This window comes from Equus przewalskii, chromosome 1, assembly GCF_037783145.1.
Source record: "Equus przewalskii isolate Varuska chromosome 1, EquPr2, whole genome shotgun sequence".
Classification (NCBI taxonomy): Eukaryota; Metazoa; Chordata; class Mammalia; order Perissodactyla; family Equidae; genus Equus; species Equus przewalskii.
This window is the reverse complement of record NC_091831.1, coordinates 80783853-80803134: the sequence shown is the minus strand read 5'-3', so window position 1 is coordinate 80803134 and position 19282 is coordinate 80783853. Positions and strand designations below refer to the sequence as shown.

General features: G+C 39.3%; 1 protein-coding gene across 21 annotated transcripts in view; it reads left to right on the top strand.

Annotated features, from left to right (window-relative positions):
* The window catches only part of MARCHF8 (membrane associated ring-CH-type finger 8), a 120786-nt gene that overhangs the window by 19691 nt on the left and 81813 nt on the right, over positions 1 to 19282 (top strand). For 3 of the 21 annotated variants that reach the window (XM_070569274.1, XM_070569279.1, XM_070569228.1), the window contains exon 2: positions 63 to 213. The exons of the other annotated variants lie outside the window; for them this stretch is intronic. The gene's annotated coding sequence lies outside the window, so the exon portion shown is untranslated. The remainder of the gene's footprint in view (positions 1 to 62; positions 214 to 19282) is intronic. 21 annotated transcript variants of the gene reach the window in all.

The window sequence follows — 19282 nt, the reverse complement described above, 5'->3', positions numbered from 1 at the left end:
GACACATTTCTTTGTGTATATGGTAAATTTTGGTCATTAGCTTTTTCTTTGTTTCTTTTCAGATTTAGTCTGTGGGAGTCTAAAGGACCTCAATTGGAGATATTTTCCTCAAGAGACCATTCGAATATGAATTCTGCTAGGAAGTAGGGAGCACTTTTGTCCTGGATGATGTTACCCACTTTTCAGAGTACCAGTACTCAGTACTCATTACAGGTACATTTTATTTAGCTGGCCTTGTGAGTGGAAAGGGATGCTAACAACTTCTTGATCAATTTATCCATTATCCTCCTGATTCTAACTTTACCTTAAGCCCCCAGTCCTTCTGGAGCTACCCAGTGTTGTCAGTTCCTCAGCTTTCTGCACAAGTTTTATAATGTAAATTAGCTGTCTCAGGGCTTCCCGGCTGCCAGCTTAGAATTCATCATTTTTGGGCCTGCTGAATCAGTTACTATTCATGGCCCTGCTCCATTGTGTGGATGTACCACAGTTTTTTTACCCACTCACCTACTGAAGGACATTTTGGTCTCTTCCAAGTTTAGGCAATTATGAATAAAACTGCTATAAACATCCATGTGCAGGCTTTTGTGTGGACATAAGCTTTCACTTCATTTGGGTAAATACCAAGGAATGTGATTGCTGGATAATATGGTAAGAGTAAGTTTAGTTTTGTAAGAAACCTCCAAACTGTCTTCCGAAGTGGCTGAACCATTTTGGATTCCCACCAGCAGTGAATGAGAATTCCTGTTCCTCCGCATCTTCACCAGCATTTGGTGGTGTTGTCAGTGTTCTTGACTTTGGCCATTCTAATAGGTGTATAGTGGTATCCCATTGTTGTTTTCATTTGCATTTCCCTGGTAACATATGATGTGAAACATCTTTTCATGTTCTTATTTGCCATTTATATATCTTCCTTGGTGAGGTGTCTGTTAAGGTCTTTGGCACCTGTTTTAATCAGGTTGGTTGTTGTTGAGTTTCAAGAGTTCTTTGGATATTTCAGATAACAGTCCTTTATCAGATGCGTCTCTTACAAATATTTTCTCCCAGCTTGTGGTTTGTCTTAGCATTCTCTTGATATATTGATTTTTAAATTTTGAATTAATTATTGGTGGTGTCATGAATTAGGATGGTCTTACTTCACATACTAGATAGCACTTCTATGAAATCAATACATTTAAGTAGATAGCTCATTAATGTAATTGCAACTTTCCTAATAGAAATGACGTTATGATTGGTGATGAAATTAAGCAGAATGGAATTGAAACTATAAGTAATTGAACCAGACTTTCTTTTACCAACTCTTAGCAAAATGCTCAAAGTAAGTCTGTACTGTCATACTATCTAAAGAGTGAGGGTCTTCTCTAATCTCTTGTCTGATCAGAGTAACTACATATGAAGTATTTAAATAAAAAAATGATGAAATTTTTGGCTCACTTCTTTTAAACATATTCTCTAGTTATTTGTTACCGTTTTTGAATGAACTGGACAAATGTCCTGCCATCATAGAAAATTGGAATTCTTTCCTGTGTGTGCAGAGGACATAGTTTTATCATAAAGAACTAGGAAAGGGACTATGTTATTTTTTTCTTATTCCTTTTTTCTCCTTGCCTCATTTCCCTTGCATATTTACATATATCTTATCATTGTAAGTGTCATATATAAGGCTTTTTGATTTTAAGGAACAGAAACTCGCTTGAGTGTTTTTTTTAAAGTGTTTATTTTAAGCCCACAAGGAAACTGGAGCTGAAAGGCTGTCAGGATCTGACATCATTCTAGGGACCAGACACATTTATTGGCTCATTGCATCTCTGCTGTTCTCTTCATGTCTGCTTCATATTTTCCTTGAGGCCAGAAGGTTTCCTCATCCTCTGTGATATCTTTTCTCTGTTTCATATCTTCTGTTCATGGTCATTAACTCCCTCTGACCTTAGCCTTGCTTGTGAATCTTTGAGGATCTTCCTTTACTCCATGTATCCTCTCAGCTTCAACTCCTTTTATTAAGTGCCTAATTCCTAGTGTGGGTTCTGGACCTGTGTGTCCAGATTCCATATGCCAGTTTACCTAAGTAGCCTCTCCCCAGCCTGTGTGTTGGTTATCCTTGGGTCTGATGCTTATCTGTGTGTTGGGAGAAGGAAGGTTCATGAGATCAAAACCTCCCTTGGCTGGGTGCCCTGATGACATGTCTAGCTTATATCCTTCTAAGCTGTTTAAAATTCTTTGTGGAACCATGAACGATATAAAAATAAAAGCTGTCCAACCTAGAAAATTAATAATCCTGTTGCAGAAATAAGTTTGGCGAATTAAAAATTCTTATCCTGTTTATTCTTGTGTGAAAACTATGATAAATGTAATGCACACTTGGAATTTTTTGTTTCTGAGATTTCAGCCAAGAAAGAAATGCAGATTTCCAGTCATATTTATGGAGGCTTTATTCTCAGAGATTTAATGTTCATGTTTATTGAAATATCAGTATCTGTAAGAGCATCTCCAATTAAGTGAAAACAAATTTTTATGTGTTTGAGTCAGTAATACAAGAAATGGTTTTAGGGACCATTTTATTTCTTAAAAATCCTTCATATTGTGTTCTGTAATACAAAGTCAAATGAAAAATCATAGCATGTTTGTGGATGGTAGACATTTAACTATCATCTTTATACCACTGTACAGTTTGCAAAACACTTTCCACTTTTGTTATGTCATTCATTCTTTTTAGAGCCATAAGTTAAAACGCATAAAGGCAAAAGGACAAGAGGAGCCCTGCTAAATGAGGAAACTAAGAAAGGCCCGGGCCAGTCTTCACAGCTTGCTGAATCAGAGCACAGCATCAGCAAGGCTTGGGCTGCGGCTAGGCTTGCTGCTACCATCTAGACTAACCCTCCCCAGCTGAGAGACCTTGAGCATGCCAGTCCACTCTTCTGTCTCAGTTCCCCAAGGGTAAAATGTGGATAGTAGTAGGATCGGTCTCATACAGTTGTGAGGATTGGTTTAATTAGTACCATAGTCCCCACTTATCCACAGTTTCGCTTTCTGTGGCTTGTTATCTATGGTCAACCACAGTCAGAAAATATTAAATGGAAAATTAAAGAAATAAACAATTTATAAGTTTTAAATTGCTCGCTGTTCTGAGTAGCGTGATGAAATCTTGCGCCCTCCCGCTCCCTCCCACCCAGGACGTGAATCATGCCTTTGTCCAGCGTGTCTGCATTGTATACACTACCCATCTGTCAGTCAGTAGCCCTCTCGGTTATGATATTGACTGTCACGGTATCTCAGTGGTTGTGTTCAAGTAACCCTTATTTTACTTACTAATGGCCCCAAAGTGCAAGAGTAATAGTGCTGGCAATTTGGATATGCCAAAGAGAAGATATTGTTGTTACTCTCTTACTGTGCCTAATTTATAAATTAAACTCTATCATAGGTAAGTATGTATAGGAAAAAACATAGTATATATAGGGTTTGGCACTATCCATGGTTTCAGGCATTCACTGGGATCTTGCAACATATTCCTCCTGGATAAGGCGGGGACTGCCATGTATGTGAAGTGTGTGGAACTGGCCTATGGTGCAGTAAGCTCTCTGTTAGTGTTTGTTCTGGCACAGGCTCACTAGCAGTGGCAAACACAGGTCTCAGACTAGGTTCCCTGACTCTGAACCTTGTACTTTTATATTGTGCTGCCTCTGATGGCCTATTAAGTTTATGATGTTTTTACTAACTTCTAAATTCCAGACAATTAGAACAAGGCTAGAGTTATTCATTCTTTTCCTAAGACTTATATTCTTCCTGAATGATTGAAATTGCCAGGAAATTATTACTTTTTAAACCACAGCTTTTCTAAGATATATTCACTTGGAATATTTATTTGATTTAAGAAGTCAAGAATTGCTGGGGCCAGCCCGGTGGCACAGCGGTTAAGTGCACACGTTCCACTTCAGCAGCCAGGGGTTCGCAGGTTTGGATCCCAGGTGCGGACATGGCACTGCTTGGCACGCCATGCTGTGGTAGGCGTCACACATATAAAGTAGAGGAAGATGGGCACGATGTTAGCTCAGGGCCAGTCTTCCTCAGCAAGAAGAGGAGGATTGGCAGCAGACGTTAGCTCAGGGCTAATCTTCCTCAAAAAAAAAAAAAAAAAAAGAAAAGTCAAGAATTGTCAAAGCACAAATGCTTTGGGGATTTATTATAAATTCTGTATTAAATTTTACTGATTTTACTACATATTTCCTTCCCTTTAGGCCTCAAAATGCTCTATTTTATGTAGATTTTATTTCATCAAAATATAAGTTTTATTTGTGGAACTATATTTGTAAAAAAAAAAATCAGTCAGTATTGCAAAACTGAAAGTTCCCTATGAGTCCATTTTCTCCCTGGATGCTCGCCAGCTGCACTGTTAATAGTTGGATGTTAGACACAGGTATACATATGTGTGTTTGTGTGTACACACACACCCATGCACGGCCTGCTGGTGCTGGAGGCTGAACTGAGAGCTTCCACCCCTGTGCCCGGCATTGGCGGTGCAGCCACTGTTGCTAGTGCAAACGTTGTGTTGACAGGGCAACCATCGTGGCTGGGCCACCAGGATGATCATTATCATCCCTGCTGCTGTCGGTTTTATGGCTAGCAGCTGATGCTTCCTGTGCTGCTGATTCCTCGAAATTTTGCTGTTCTACAGAGCCTTTTTGAGATGTATCTTTAAATCTATTTGCAGTTCCCTTGTTTTAAGCAGCGTAGTGTGAGTGACGGACATCATGTTGTCCTCCAAGCCACTACTCTGTGCTCGTGTTCTATGACTTTCTAACTCAGACTCTTGCACTAGAGTGAATTGTAACCTCCCTCCTCCCCCCACTGGAGATTTCTCGGTCTTTTTTTGTAAACAAGCGTTTGGCAGGTCTGACCCTGCCAATACCTCAGTCATGTGCAAAATTTCTCTATCTTTCCTGGAGTGGTCCCAGTACAGGCTCATCTGGGAGCTGTGCTTCAGAAGAATACTGTTTGTATGAGAGTGATTTTCAGAGGTAGTGATTGACTCAGGATTCGTTTTCCTAAGATAGAAATACTAAAGTTAATGACAACTATAGTATTAGGCAGAAAAGTGTCAGTGATCATTTTCCTTACATATTTGTTAAATACTTATACCATGGTCGCTTATTGTTACCAAATGTATAGCCAAGTCATTATCATTATTTCTTTTGTAGGACTGAATAGGCATATTGAACTAAAAGTCTATTAAATGAGGTTTGGCACACTGCCTTCCTAAGTCCCTAATCTGAGGCGGCTGTTAGATTGGCACTGGGTACTTACTAGCAGTCTTGCCATCGTTGTTATGGGGGAGCCGGAGGAGCTGTAAGCCTCTGTTGAATGCAAACAACAGGACTACTACTTCTGTAGGCGGTGCTGCCTCCTTGACTTCTCTCAGCTGTGGGTGGGCCTGCTTCTTCTGGCCCCTTTCTCCCATTCAGAGTGACCCTGAAGCCACATTCCAGCCCTGTCCTCCTCTCTGCACAGGGCTTCCTATGGATCTTCTGTCATAGTCATACTTCTGATCTCTCCCTTTTCCTTCAAGGATGAGTTTTTTGTTGTTGTTGTTTTAATGTGCTATTATTGTGCTAGTGAGCCATAAAGTTTATTGTCAGAACAATTATACTTTAAAAGCTGTCATGGTAGCTAGAGGCATGTATAAGATAGAATAGGCAATGAATAGAAAGTATTAAGAATAAGCATCTTTTGTTTAATGGGTCTAGAGTTTCAGTCGTCGGAGTTGAAAAAGTTCTGGAGATCTTTTCACAGTAATGTGAAAACTACCAAACTGTACACCTAAAAATGGTTAATTTGATAAGTTTTGTTACATTTGTTTTACCACACACACACACACACACACAAACAATAAGCATCTTTTGTGGAATATAGACTTAAAAAGGTTAAGTGCAGGGTTTTAGATTTTTTACCTTATTTTTTATGCTTAGTTCTATTTATTCATTCTTCGCCACAAACTAAATTGACAGATTAAAGTTATTGGGGGGTTAACCAGAGCAGCGGAGATGTATAGCAAACAGAATTTATTCATTTGACATTTATCAAGCACCTCCTATGTAGCAGGGTCTGTGCTTTTAGTTTATAATTTAGAGAAGTAAGGGGCATGCACCCCAGAGGACAGACAGGTGAAAGAACACAAGCATTGCCACTTACACTGAAAGAATTATAGAAGAGGAAAACGTGAAGCTTATAGATGTACAGTCATTCGTCACATTTTAAAAACTTAGTTATGAAAAACTGAAAATATATGCAAAAGTAGAGGAATAGTACAATGAACTGTGTGTCCGTCCCCAGCTGGCATCCACTCACGCTTCTTTTGTCTCCTTATACTCCCGCTCCCACTGTATCTTTGATGCAAATTCTAGTTAACATATCATTTTATCTAAATATTTTAGTACTTTCACTGAAAGATAAGGGCTGTTTTCTTAAAATTAGTCACAATACCACTATCACCCCAAAGTTATTTCATGCTTTTTTTTTTTTGCAGTTGATTTGTTTGAGTCAGGATCTGAGGAAGGTACATCCATATACTACATTCAGTTAATATGTTTTCCTTAATATCTTTTAACCTGTAGATTCCACTTGCTATTTACTTTCTTTGTTCTTAAAATATGTTTGCTGAAGAAATCTTGTCATTTATCTTGTCAAGGTGCCCATACTATGAATTTTTGCTGAATGCATCCCAGTGGTGTCATTTAACATGTTTGTTCCCCAGCCCCACCCCATGCTTCTTGTAAACTTAATGTTAGTTTTGGAGGTTTGATTTGATTTAGGTTTATTTTTGTTGCAAAAATATTTCATAGAAGGTGGTTTCCAATAGCATATAATGTCTGTTTTTTTCTTTGTGATATTAGTGGCCACTTAGAACTTGAATAGAGTCATTATTTAATCAAGGATTTGCAAGATCTTACTGTTTTAATTTCACCATTTCTTCATTTATTAGCTGTAATACTTTTATAGAGAAGTTTCTCTTTATCAATTATTTGTCTGCCTGGAGGTACAGTTCATATAGGGCAAACAGGTTAAGTGAGTGATTCTTTCCCATTATTTATAACTCTTGGAGGGCCCTTAATATCTCCAAAGATGACCAATGATTTTTTCTTTATTTTTAAAGATATCATTATGAACACATGAATTTTAACATATATGATTATTTTTTAAGTCCATCATAGTTTGTTTTTTTTTTGAGGAAGATTAGCCCTGAGCTAACTACTGCCAATCCTCCTCTTTTTGCTGAGGAAGACTGGCCCTGAGCTAACATCTGTGCCAGTCTTCCTCTACTTTATATATGGGATGCCTACCACAGCATGGTGTACCAAGCGGTGCCATGTCCACACCTGGGATCCAAACCGGGGTTTGTCCACACCCGGGATCAGAACCGGTGAACCTGGGGCTGCGGAAGCAGAACGTGCGCACTTAACCACTGCGCCACCAGGCCGGCCCCTCTTGGGTCCTTTTGACATGAACGCCTTTGATGCCATCTTGCTTTCTGGCATGACAAGATGTCCAGGCTCATCTTGTACATTTCCAACTATAGAATCAGCCCTTTCTTCCACGAGCCCTGGTTCCTTTAGTGGATGTTGTGTTTAGAGACCACAGTTGAGATACCACACGGTGGTCATTGCCTCTATGCTTTTTGAGTGGACAGAGCTGGGAAATTTGTTGTTTCTAACAGAAAATACTTCATGAGTTTAATACTGATTTTTCCATTTCAAATTTAGGAATAGAGGATTTTACTGAACTTCTCTGATTTCATATTTCTGTCTCATGCTGAAAGTCTTGGTTCCTAACAATATTGATACCATACTTATTTATCAATATTATTACTAACAATATGATTACTGAAAATGGTTTAAGAATTAAAAAGCATTTTTCTCCAATTCTTTTTATTCTTAGGATAGATTCCTCTAGGGATGTGGGGTGAAATTGTGTTTTAAATCAGTTGAAATAATTCCTTTTTGTGTGGTTACACCAGTGATTCAATAAATATTTAGGTTTGTTTCATTTTGCTTTTGAATTTTAGAGATTAAAAAGTTTTCTGATTTTTTGTTGTTGTTGTTGTTAATAATTATGGGAAACATGCACAGGTCCCAGAGTCAAGTGTGCGGAACAAGGTAGAATCAAAAAAGGCTACGTTTGATCCTTGTTCCCTCCATCCTGTTCCTCTGTCCCCCTTACTTCATTTAAAACATAAAAGCAAATGTGTGTGCATGCATGTGCACGCACGTGTACGTATTTGTAACTGCCTCCCAAACTCCTCCTAGTTGAATGGTAGCACACGGTGTGTAATTTTCTCCCCTTGCTTTTTTACTCTTACTGTTATTTCCTGGAGATCCCTCAGTACAAGTGTATAGAGGTGTTCTTTGTGCCTTTTTGCAGCTGTGTCACATTCCATTGTGTGAATGTGCTGTGGCTTAGTCATCCAGTCACGTGTTGATGGACATTGAGATTGTTTTAGTCTCTTGCTGTTAAAATAGTGCATAGTAAATACTTGATACATATATGTTCTTTTGAAATTTTGCCACCATACAGGGGGATTTCGGTTTTAGGTAGAATAACTTGACTTCAGGAAGCATTCAGATTCAAGGTTACTTCTGCCGATGGATTGTTCTGGGAGCAGTGGGGAATGTGGGAGGCCAATCTTTTGACCTAGAGTAAGAGTCTTCTTTGAGTATGGGTCCATTTGTTGGAGTTCTGGATTATTGTTCTTTGATAAACTACATCTATACAATAACTTTATTTTCTAATTTTGGTTCTTCAAAGTAGATTGAAACTTTAGAAACTTTTGAAGCAATCTGATCACAGAATTCCAGTGTTTGGGATTTTTTTTCCCTGGTCTTTTGTAGTTGTCTTACTTATAACCAATTTATCAAAAAATTTTAAGGAAAATAATACGCCTTTATGGATAATTTCCAAAGTAGTCAACTTAGTTTTTATAGAAATAATAACTTTTTATTTTTGTAGCTACATTTTTGCTCATTTGTGATGAGTTTGCATAGTATTAAATTATCCAATTGCAGTAACGGGTACAACTGACATAAGTAGGTTTGGGTATGTTAAAAGAAAATTTTCCGCAGACAATTTACTGAGCTAGTAGCTTTTATTCAACAATTCATGATTCGGCAGCATCTAATCTAGCAGCTAGAAAGCTCTGGAGAGCTGTACAGGTGGGAGAGATTTTTATCCACCAAAGTGAGCAGGAACAAGGAAATTATACTGGGCGTGTGCTGACTGGTTAAAGCAGGGTTGCTTTCCTTATATGGAGCAAAAAGGAGTCCCGGAGCAGCATCAGGTAACTTGTGCTGAGCAGGCCAGTGCTGATTGGTTGACCCCCAGGCCTTCCTTTTGTGGGAGACTCAAGCATAGACACTTCAGTTTTGGGTTGCTGAAGTGGGGTTTAGAATGAGCAGCTCCATCTTGGGCCTAATCTGGTTACTGTAACAGGTGTAAAGAGTAGATTTTTGATATGCACTTAACTCAGCTGGTGGGAGCAGAAATGTGCACATCGCTGAGAGTAGTGTACGAAACGTGAGCATTCTGTATGTTCTGGGCATTAGCTAATCCATTTTAGAGAGGGAATGGATAGCATCAGTCTCCTTCTGAAACTTCCCATTTCCCCATAGGAGCCTGGCACTTAAGAAGGTGCTCAGAAAATGTTGGATGAATCATGTCAAGTGTTTGAGTCAGACTGACTTTCTTATCCTTATGAAAATACGTGCTTGTCTGTTTGTTTGATTAGATTAATTGATTCAGATATTTTATGTCCTCCCAAAGAGAAGGGATTGACAGTGAGCTAAAAGTCTCTGAGACGTGATAGCTGACTTTAAAAACAAATAACTGTTTCCTGATTTACGTTTATATTACTTTTAAATTAGGTCTTGTGTTATTTTGTTGATTGACTGAAATATTTTTTCTCCAACTGTAGCTTTTTCACTAGAGTGCTATCTAGAGGAAAAAACTAACAAGAATGGGTTACAGGATCATATGACAAACAATAAACCAAAGTTTTTTTACATTTACTACTTGTGTGCAAGTTAATGTATTATTAAAATTACCAATTTTTAATAGACTTTAACCACCTTTGGGATTTATCCGTAAGAAAATGGGGCTAGTGTTGCTTTTCTTTCTTTCAACTTACTGCTCTGTTATGGATTTACATGCATATCACAATCAGTGGGGCAGAAAGATTAGGAAACTAGAAGGATGCAAGGTTTCATCATAAGGAAATATTTCACGCCTGCTCTATATAGGGACTACTAAGGAAATACATGATGATCCAGAACATGTAGGGAATGCTAAAGAAATATGTAATGGTCCAGAAAGAATTCAGCCTTTTAAGTAGGCCAAGCTTTATACACTGCAGGGAATAATCTAAAAAATATAGTATATGGTATTAGTTCAGGGATCTCCAAAGAAATAGAACCAATAGGATCTCTCTCTCTCTCTGTATATATATGTATGTATTTATCTATACGTATGGAGAGAGAGAGAGAGAGGGATTTTGATTGATTGATTTTAAGAAATTGGCTCAAGCACTGTAAAGGCTGGCAAGTCCAAGATCTGTAGGGTAGGCTGGCAAGTCCAAGATCTGTAGGGTAGGCTGGCAGGCTGGGGACCCAGAGAAGAGTTGATTCTGGAGTTCCAATCTGAAGGCTTTCTGCTGGCAGAATTCTCTCTTCTTCCAGGGGAGGTCAGTCTTTTTTAATTAAGGCCTTCAAATGATTAGACAAGGCCTACCCATGTTGTGGAGGTAATGTGCTTTACTCAAACTCTACTGATTTAGGTGTTAATCACATCTAAAAATACACCTTCACAGAAACACCTAGAATAGCGTTTGACCAAATATATGGGTACTGTGGCCTGGTCAACTTGACACGTAAAATTAGCCATCTCATATATTGAAGGACCATTTTATATATGATTAAAATGTCAAACTGTAAAGGATATTGGGTAAGTGCTGTGGGTGGTAAGAAAGGGGAGGGGAACTTGTCTTGCTGTTTATTTTCTCACAGAGAAGATAAACTTTGAGATGTGCTCTTAAGGCTAGGGAGGTTTTGGGCTGGTGGGTAGAATGTGGAGAACATCCCAAGAGAGTGGATCAGAATGAACAAGGGTAGAGTTGACTGTGGCATGTACAGGGGTCCTTGAGATTTGTCCTGGCTGGACAGTCATCTGTTGGACAGTGAGGGAGGCAGGAGTGAATAGGTGAGGCAAGCCCCACTCTGTTTCTCCACTGGACTGCAGTAAGTAGAGAAGATGCTGGCTCCAACCTGAGATGACAGCTGGTTGGCGCAGGGCTGTCTGCACTACCAGCACTATATGCTCCATTATATAGTGTGATGTGCTGAGAAGTCCTTTTGTAGGAAGTACTTCAAATGAAATACAACTACATTAGATTTTTCTGTTATAAAATGTGGCCAAAGTTCCTTCCTCTGTCAACTTAAAGCTGCTTTGAAAGACCCAGGCGTTGGTGAAGAAACATGAGATCTTAAATGGTGTGAATTGCTGCCACAAGTAATTTCTTGTCTCTAAGCCTTAAAATAATTTTGGGTCCATTATGCTGAAGTAGCAGTAGAGCCCAGTAACTTTTTTTCATGTTACAAATTAAAGAATTAATTAATTTTTAGATGTAATAAATGTAGTAACACTTTATAATAAAAAAACTCTACCAATAAATATAATAATTATTATCTGAGAGAAAAACAGCAAAAACAATGTGTGGTAAATTGGTACACGGTGGCCCCTAATGAATCATTTCCCCATGTCTCTTACTTTACCTTTGCAATGTGACTCTGCTTGTTTCTCCCATCAAATGGTAGAGTGTTTCCCTACCCTTGGCTCTGGGCTTTGTCAGGTGACTTAAACTGGCCGGTGGGACATCAGCAGACATGATGCAAGCAGAGGCGCCATGTGCAGTGGGCCAGCCCTCTCAGCAGGCTGCTGCCACTGGGTGAAGAAGCCTGGGAGGAAGACCACATGGAAAGGAAGGCCCAGCCTTCCCCACTGAGCCTATCCCCCCAGCTCACCTGGGCCCTGGCAGCAGCATGAGTCAGATAAGAGCAGCAGAAGAGCTGCCGAGCCACCCCATGGAACTGTGAAAAATAGCAAATGCTTGATGTTAAAGCAGCTAAGTTTTGGGTAGTCTGTTACCAAGCAATAGCAAATGGAAATGTCCTGTGATAAATGGCTAGAATCTACACGTGTAATTCTAATCCTGGCCTCATTACTGAACCCTCAAGGAGCCCACAGTCCAGTGCGGGAGGCAGGAGTATACGCAGGTCACTTTGTTTCAGTGTGGTGCGTGCCCAGGAAGGGCCCTGGGCTGCTGTGGCCTTGAGCTCTCTTCCATTCCCCTGTCTGTCTGTAAGGATCAGACACTCTCATCTGTGGGAAAGCATTGAAGGGCCCTTGGAGGAACTAGAGAAGTAAGACTATGTCTGTACTTCATTAGAGGCGTCTTCCGTCTCACAGTCAGTCAGACTTGCTCTTCTCTCTCTCAGAACTGAAGTCCTGTGAGAACCCCAACAAATCTCTCTCCCTTTTGTTGACTCTGATAGTTTCAGTATTCTTGTATTTGTCCTGTTAGCAAGGAAATACACATGGCTGTTCCTTAACTTTCCTCAGGTTCAGAATCTTCTAGAAAATGTAGCTGTTAGTCCACACTTTTTTCCCAGTAATCATGCCTGGTTCACCTAATTCACACACGTAGTGGAGTGGTTCTCCTGAGGTTTCCCGAGTCATTGCGGGAGTCAGCATGGCATGCACTGTCTCAGCTGAGTCCCTCCTGCCCTGCATTAGCTTCTCATTCGCTTGTGATCAGCCTTGGCTCCTCTCTCTTGCTGTGCTTCTTAGGCTTCTAAATTGAACACACTGCCCTTCACGTGCAGCACGTCCCCTTTCTCCTGGCTAAGCACTTGCTTTGGCCAAGGACTTCTAGCATGAGGTGCCATCAGTTTTCTCGAGGGGCCCATTCTCCTCCCACTGGGCAGCATTGTTGCGCATACCTGAGTCCCCTCTGCCCCTCTTCTTGGCTCCAGTCTTTAAGGTTGCATGTTGGAAAATTACTTTGACTAATCTACTGGAATAGTTTAAAGATATGGCTATAGCTTTATAGTTATAATAGTTTAAGGATATGGACTATAGTTTTAAAGTGTAGTATTTTTCTGTGTCTTGTGATATAAATTTGCAAGTGAACTCAAAATGATAAAGTTAAATATCTGTTATAAATTGGACCCAACTATTGAGGCACAGTGCCTTAAAATACTGGGGGAGGAGGAGGGCTGGCCCAGTAGCACAGTGGTTAAGTTCGCACGTTCTGCTTCTTGGCGGCCCAGGGTTCGCCAGTTCGGATCCCGGGTGCAGACATGGCACCGCTTGGCAAACGCCATGCTGTGGTAGGCGTCCCACATATAAAGTAGAAGAAGATGGGCACGGAGGTGAGCTCAGGGCCAGTCTTCCTCAGCAACAAGAGGAGGATTGGCAGTAGTTAGCTCAGGGCTAATCTTGCTCAAACAAAAAATAAATAAAATAAAATACTGGGGGTTTATTGTAAGGAAGATTGGCCCTGAGCTAACCTCTGTTGCCAGTCTTCCTCTTTTTGCTTGAGGAAGATTGTTGCTAAGCTAATATCTGTGCCAGTCTTCCTCTATTTTATGTGGGATGCTGCCACAGCATGGCTTGATGAGGGGTGCTACGTCTGCGTCCAGGACGTGAACCTGTAAACCTGGGCCACCGAAGCAGAGTGTGCGAATTCAACCACTATGCCACTGGGCCAGCCCCTAAAATATCCATTTTTGAATTATCTAAATTATTATCTTTCTTAGTTTTTTTTTTAATATTCAATCCATTGCTTTTTTTTTTTTTTTTTTTCCTTTTTGCTGGGAAAGATTCACTCTGAGTTAACATCTGTTGCCAGTCTTGCCCTCTCTCTTTTTTTCTTCTCAAAGCCCAGGGCATAGTTGTATATTTTAGTTGTAGGTCCTTCTATTTCTTCTCTGTGAGCCACTGCCACAGCATGGCTGCTGACAGACGAGTGGTGGGATTCCGCGCCCCAGAACCAAACCTGGGCTGCCGAAGCAGAGCACACACCAAAGTTTAACTGCTAGGCTGTCAGGGTTGGCTCTTCCTCAAATTTTTAGCAAGTATACCCATTGCTTTGGTCAGTTGTCCCTCCATATAGACAAAAGTGCAGTAAAAATCATGCTCCTATTTAATACTTCAAATGTGGATTCCCTGTTATTTTCTTTATCCACGGTGATTGTAATATAACTCTTCTCTACCGTAATAAAGTCTGCAACACACCAGGCTTTATCTTTGTCTTTCCAACAGCAGTGTCACAGTGAGATAAAAAAGAAAAAAAATTGATATATTTTAGGTCCACTTTGTAAGTTGTCACAGGCTACCATATTTGGTAAAATATGTCTGTGAAACCTTGGGCGAGTTGCTTAACTTCTCTAAGCCATGTGTGAAATGGAGATAAAACCGTTTCTCTACCTCCTGGCACTGCTGTGAGAATTAAATGAGATAATGCACTCAGGATTTGCAGTTGCTTTCATCTGTTGCTCTTTTTCCTCCAGCATTATTATTCACAGGTGGTGTTTCTATACTTTTCAGTTTATTTCTTTGCTTTGTCATCTTTTTAAACCTTTTATACTTTGGATTTCATTTTCTTCTTATCTTCAGCATTGCTTATTTGTCATTCTTTTATGTGACATTGATTTTACTCTGTATTACCTCTAGTCGTGCTCTGAATTATTCCAGGGGACTTTGAAACTAACAAACTGGTCCTTTATTTGCTTCTGAGTAAACTTTATCTAGTCTGGGGATATGTTTGTGTGTTTTATGATTTCTTCACTTTTGGTAATTGCATATATATTTTCTGGTAGTTATTGCTTTTTTCTGTTACATATAAAATTTGTAATTCATTTTGATATTTTTTAATAAGCTCATTATTATTGAAGCTCATAGTGTTAACAGGCCAAGTCTAAATAACAAACCTTTGTCTCGGACTTCTTTTTTTAGTGAGTGGCTTATCCCTACCTTGTGGTTTAACTACCATCTTCCTTAGAATTCTCAGAACTTTGAAGTTTAATTTTGGTCTTCATTTCAGTAAAGGGTAGGCGTAGGGTAAACTTGATACCTTAAGGTTTGTGCCTTGCTATCCAGTGGCCTAGTGAGGGTGAGACAGTGGCTCAGATATGGGCTGCTTGTGGAAGAGCTTTCTTCCTGGGCTGAGTGAAGGGAATAAGGTACAGGTAGTGTGATGACATGTTTTGTGCCCTTATTTAACTGTGTAGGTATGTCTTCAGTAACTTGCTACCTATTCTGCATTGGATTTTTGACTCAAAGATTGAAATTTCTCACCTGTAACTTACGAAACTTAAGTTTTCTTCTGTCTTAAAAGAGCTTTATCAGTAATGCTTAACTTATAATTGTGGCCTTTTAGAGTTATTCTTAAAGATACTTGGATCACATTTCATTATATTTGAATTCCATTGCAATTTTGAACTTAGTCTGATGTGGTCAATCTGCAAATATTTAAAGATCAGTTGTTTCTTCCCAATTAATATGAATTGTACCAGGATGAAAAATATTGAATTTTTGTTAGTGTTTTCTAAATTTTCACATATAATATTTCATCAACATTTGAGATCATGAACAGTGTTGGTTATAGTTTGAGTTACAAATAAAATTCCCAGCCAGTTCTGGCTCCTGTCTGAGAGAGATTGATTCAGCCAACATTTATTGAATGGATTTTATGTGATAGGCATTGACTAGAGAGAAGAGATACAAAGGTGAGCAAAATGAGATAGGATCTTGAGCTTTGGGGAGCTTACAGCCAGTAAGGGAAAGCATTAATTAAACAATTTTATAAATGTAAAATTCCAACTGGGATAATTGTTAATGAAGTAGAGGTTCTTCATTGATGCTATAAAGACCTGTAAATGTGGGATTTCCTGATGATGGTCCGATGTTAATTAGATCATGAGGGGAAGGAAGAGCATTGCTGGCAGAGAACAGCATTATATAAAGGCCCTGTGGTAACAAGGAGCTGAGAAATCTGAGGGGACTGAGAGAAGGCCACTGTTGCTGGACTGTAGAGGGAATGAGTGGTACAAAATGAGATTGGATAGATAAATAGGGGTCAAACTGCATAGGGCCTTGTAGGCTGTGTTAAATGAGCATCTTGAGGTACAGTTTAGATGCTTACCCGTTGTAAGTGTGCACTTCAGTGAGGTTAAGAAATTTAGTTGTGCACTCTTTTTGAGACATTTCCATTGCCCCCAAAAGTTCCCTTATGCCTATTTGCAGTTAATGCCTGCTCCTACCCCCAATACTAGGCAACCACTGATCTGCCTTCTGTCCCTGTGAATTTGCCTTTTCAAGAAACTTCATGAAAATCGTACAATTTGTAATGTTTTGCATCTGACTTCTTTCACCTTGCATAATGTTTTTGAGGTTCATCCATGTAGTAGCATGTATCATTGGTTTGCTCCTTTTAGTTGCTGAATCTTATTTCATTGTGTGGATATGCCACATTTTATCTGTTTATCAGTTGATGGACATTTGGAATGTTTCCAGTTTTTGGCTATTATGTATAATGCTGCTATGAACATTCAAACATACTCTTGTCTTTGTGTGAAAATATGTTTTCTTTCTCTTGGGTGATTCCCAGGAGTAGACTTGCTAGGTCATGTGATAAGTTTATATTTAACTTTTTAAGAAACTGCCAAACTGTTTTCCAAGGTGTCTATACCACTTTACATTCTCACTGGCAATACGTACGTGATGGCTTCAGTTTCTCCACATCCTACAGTTGATATCGACTTTTTTATTATAGCCGTTCTAGTGGAGATATGTGTTGTCTCATTGTGATTTTAATTTGCAGATCATTTCATGAGCTTATTAACTATTCATGTATCTTCTTTGGTGAAATGTCTATTAAAATCTTTTGCCCATTTTTAAATGGGGTTGTTTGTCTTCTTGAGTTGTGGGAGTTCTGTATATATTCTGGATACAAGTCTTTTATCAGATACATGATTGTCAAATATTTTTTTCCCAGTCTGTCTTTTCACTTTCTTAATGATATCTTTTAAAGCATAAAGGTCTTAAATTTGATGAAGTCTGATTTATCAGTATTTTCTTTTTGAGTAACATGCTCAAAGGTGGTCATTGAAGCCAAAGTTATGGGTTAGATAACTCAGGAAAAGAGAATACGGAATGAGAAGCAGAGAGGGTAAAATGGAGCTTTGAGGAACCCTCGCATTTAATGTCCTGCTAGAGGAGACAGATCTGCAAAGGTGAAGAAGTACGAGGAAAACTAGGAATGTTGTATCATGTAAGTCAAAAGAAGGGAATGTCTGAAGACTAGGAAGAGAGTCAATGTGTCAAGTCAAATAACGTGAGCACTGGGAAGTGTCCTTTCGGCTTTACAGCATGGAGAGCGTTGTTGACCTTACCATACAGAATCCAGATTGCGATAAGATGAAATGTGTGTGAAGGTGAGGAAGTGTCGACGGTGAGTGTAGAAGGTTCTAGTGTATGGAATAGAAGAGCTCTGTCTTGCTCTAGAAAAGTAGGATAGACAGAACAATCCCAGGAGATGCATGAGAAGTCAAGTGCAGTTTTCTCTCTTTCTTTTCTTTTTTTAAATTAATTAATTAATTTTATTTTTATTTTTGCTAAGAAAGATTTGCCCTGAGCTAACATCTGTTGCCAATCTTCCTCTTTTTGCTTGAGGAGGATTCATCCTGAGCTAACATCTGTACCAGTCTTCCTCTGTTTTGTCTGTGGGTTGCCACCACAGCCTGGCCGCTGACAAATGGTGTAGGTTGGTGCCCGGGAACCAAACCCGGGCCACCAAAGTGGAGTGCGCTGAACTTAACCACTAGGCCACAGGGCCAGCCCCCTCTCTCTTTCTTTCTTTCTTTTTTTTTTTTTTTAAAGATTAGTCATGAGCTAACATCCGCTGCCAATCCTCCTCTTTTTGCTGAGGAAGATTGGCCCTGTAACATCCGTGCCCATCTTCCTCTATTTTGTATGTGGGACCCCTGCCGTAGCAAGGCTTGATGAGCCGTGTGTGGGTCGGTGCCTGGGATCCAAACTGGTGAACCCTGGGCTGTCGAAGTGGAGCACACGAACTTAACTACACCACTGGCCTGGCCTGTCCCTTTCTTTTTTTAAGTTTTAATGAGACAAGGAAATTTCCTTATTCAGCACCTAAATAGTGACCCAGGGATAATGCCACTTTTGGAAAATATATGGAATAGGTATTGATCTGTTTAAGGTCTTCTGCCTATTACTCTCTTTACACTTTCTTTCCATTTGTGACTTCAAAATATTTTCAAAATTAGAAAAAGCCATAAATGCATAGCTTTTTGAAAAATGAGATGCAGGCCCAGACTCTCCTATCCAAAACCCTTAGGTTAGAAATATTTTAGATTTTAGAAATTTTCAGATTTATAAAGGTAATCTATAGTATGTATTATTTAATACCCCCATTGGGGTAACACCCCTTAATCAAACATGTTAATATTTCTGCATTGAGGTATAATATTTACACTAAGTTGAATAAGTAGAGACTATGAATAGCTTTCTATCAGTTTAGATCAGGTTGTGGCCCCCAAAAGGTTCGTGTAAGATCAGGTCTTAGGTATTAGTAAAGACAAACTAGGGTTTTTTGTTGTTGTTTTGTTTTGATAGTTTTCTGAATTTTAGAACTGTGGATAGGAGCTTGTAGTACCTAAAGTCCTGTAATGAAAACAATAGTTCTTTGCTCCACTCCTCCACCACCCTTGTCCTGCTATACAGAGGCAGGTGCATACATATCATAGTAGTGCCTTCTGATAGTTACCTCCATGTTTTCAAATGATATGACTTGTAAATATTGGGCATCATCTGTTGACTTCCTTTTATACCCCACCTCTCTTCTCCCCATCCTCCTGATTTGGTTATGTCACAATGTTGCTTTATCATTAGAAGGTTGACAACATTTTCAGTATTGAAATATTGTTCATTTTAGAGCCAAATGATTACATTTTCTTTCTGCTTTACTTTTGTTGTTGTTAATTACTTTTTATTTTCACTTGTATGATTTTTATTATACTTACCCTTAGTTCTTCTAAGGTGTCCATGGTATTAAGGTGTCCCTCCGTCTTCCCTGTTGAGACTTCTTTTATTCTGGAGACCTGCCCCTGGAAGTGTTCCATATGCCGCCTCCATTCCCTACCAATACTCTCTGGGCCTGCTGTGCCGC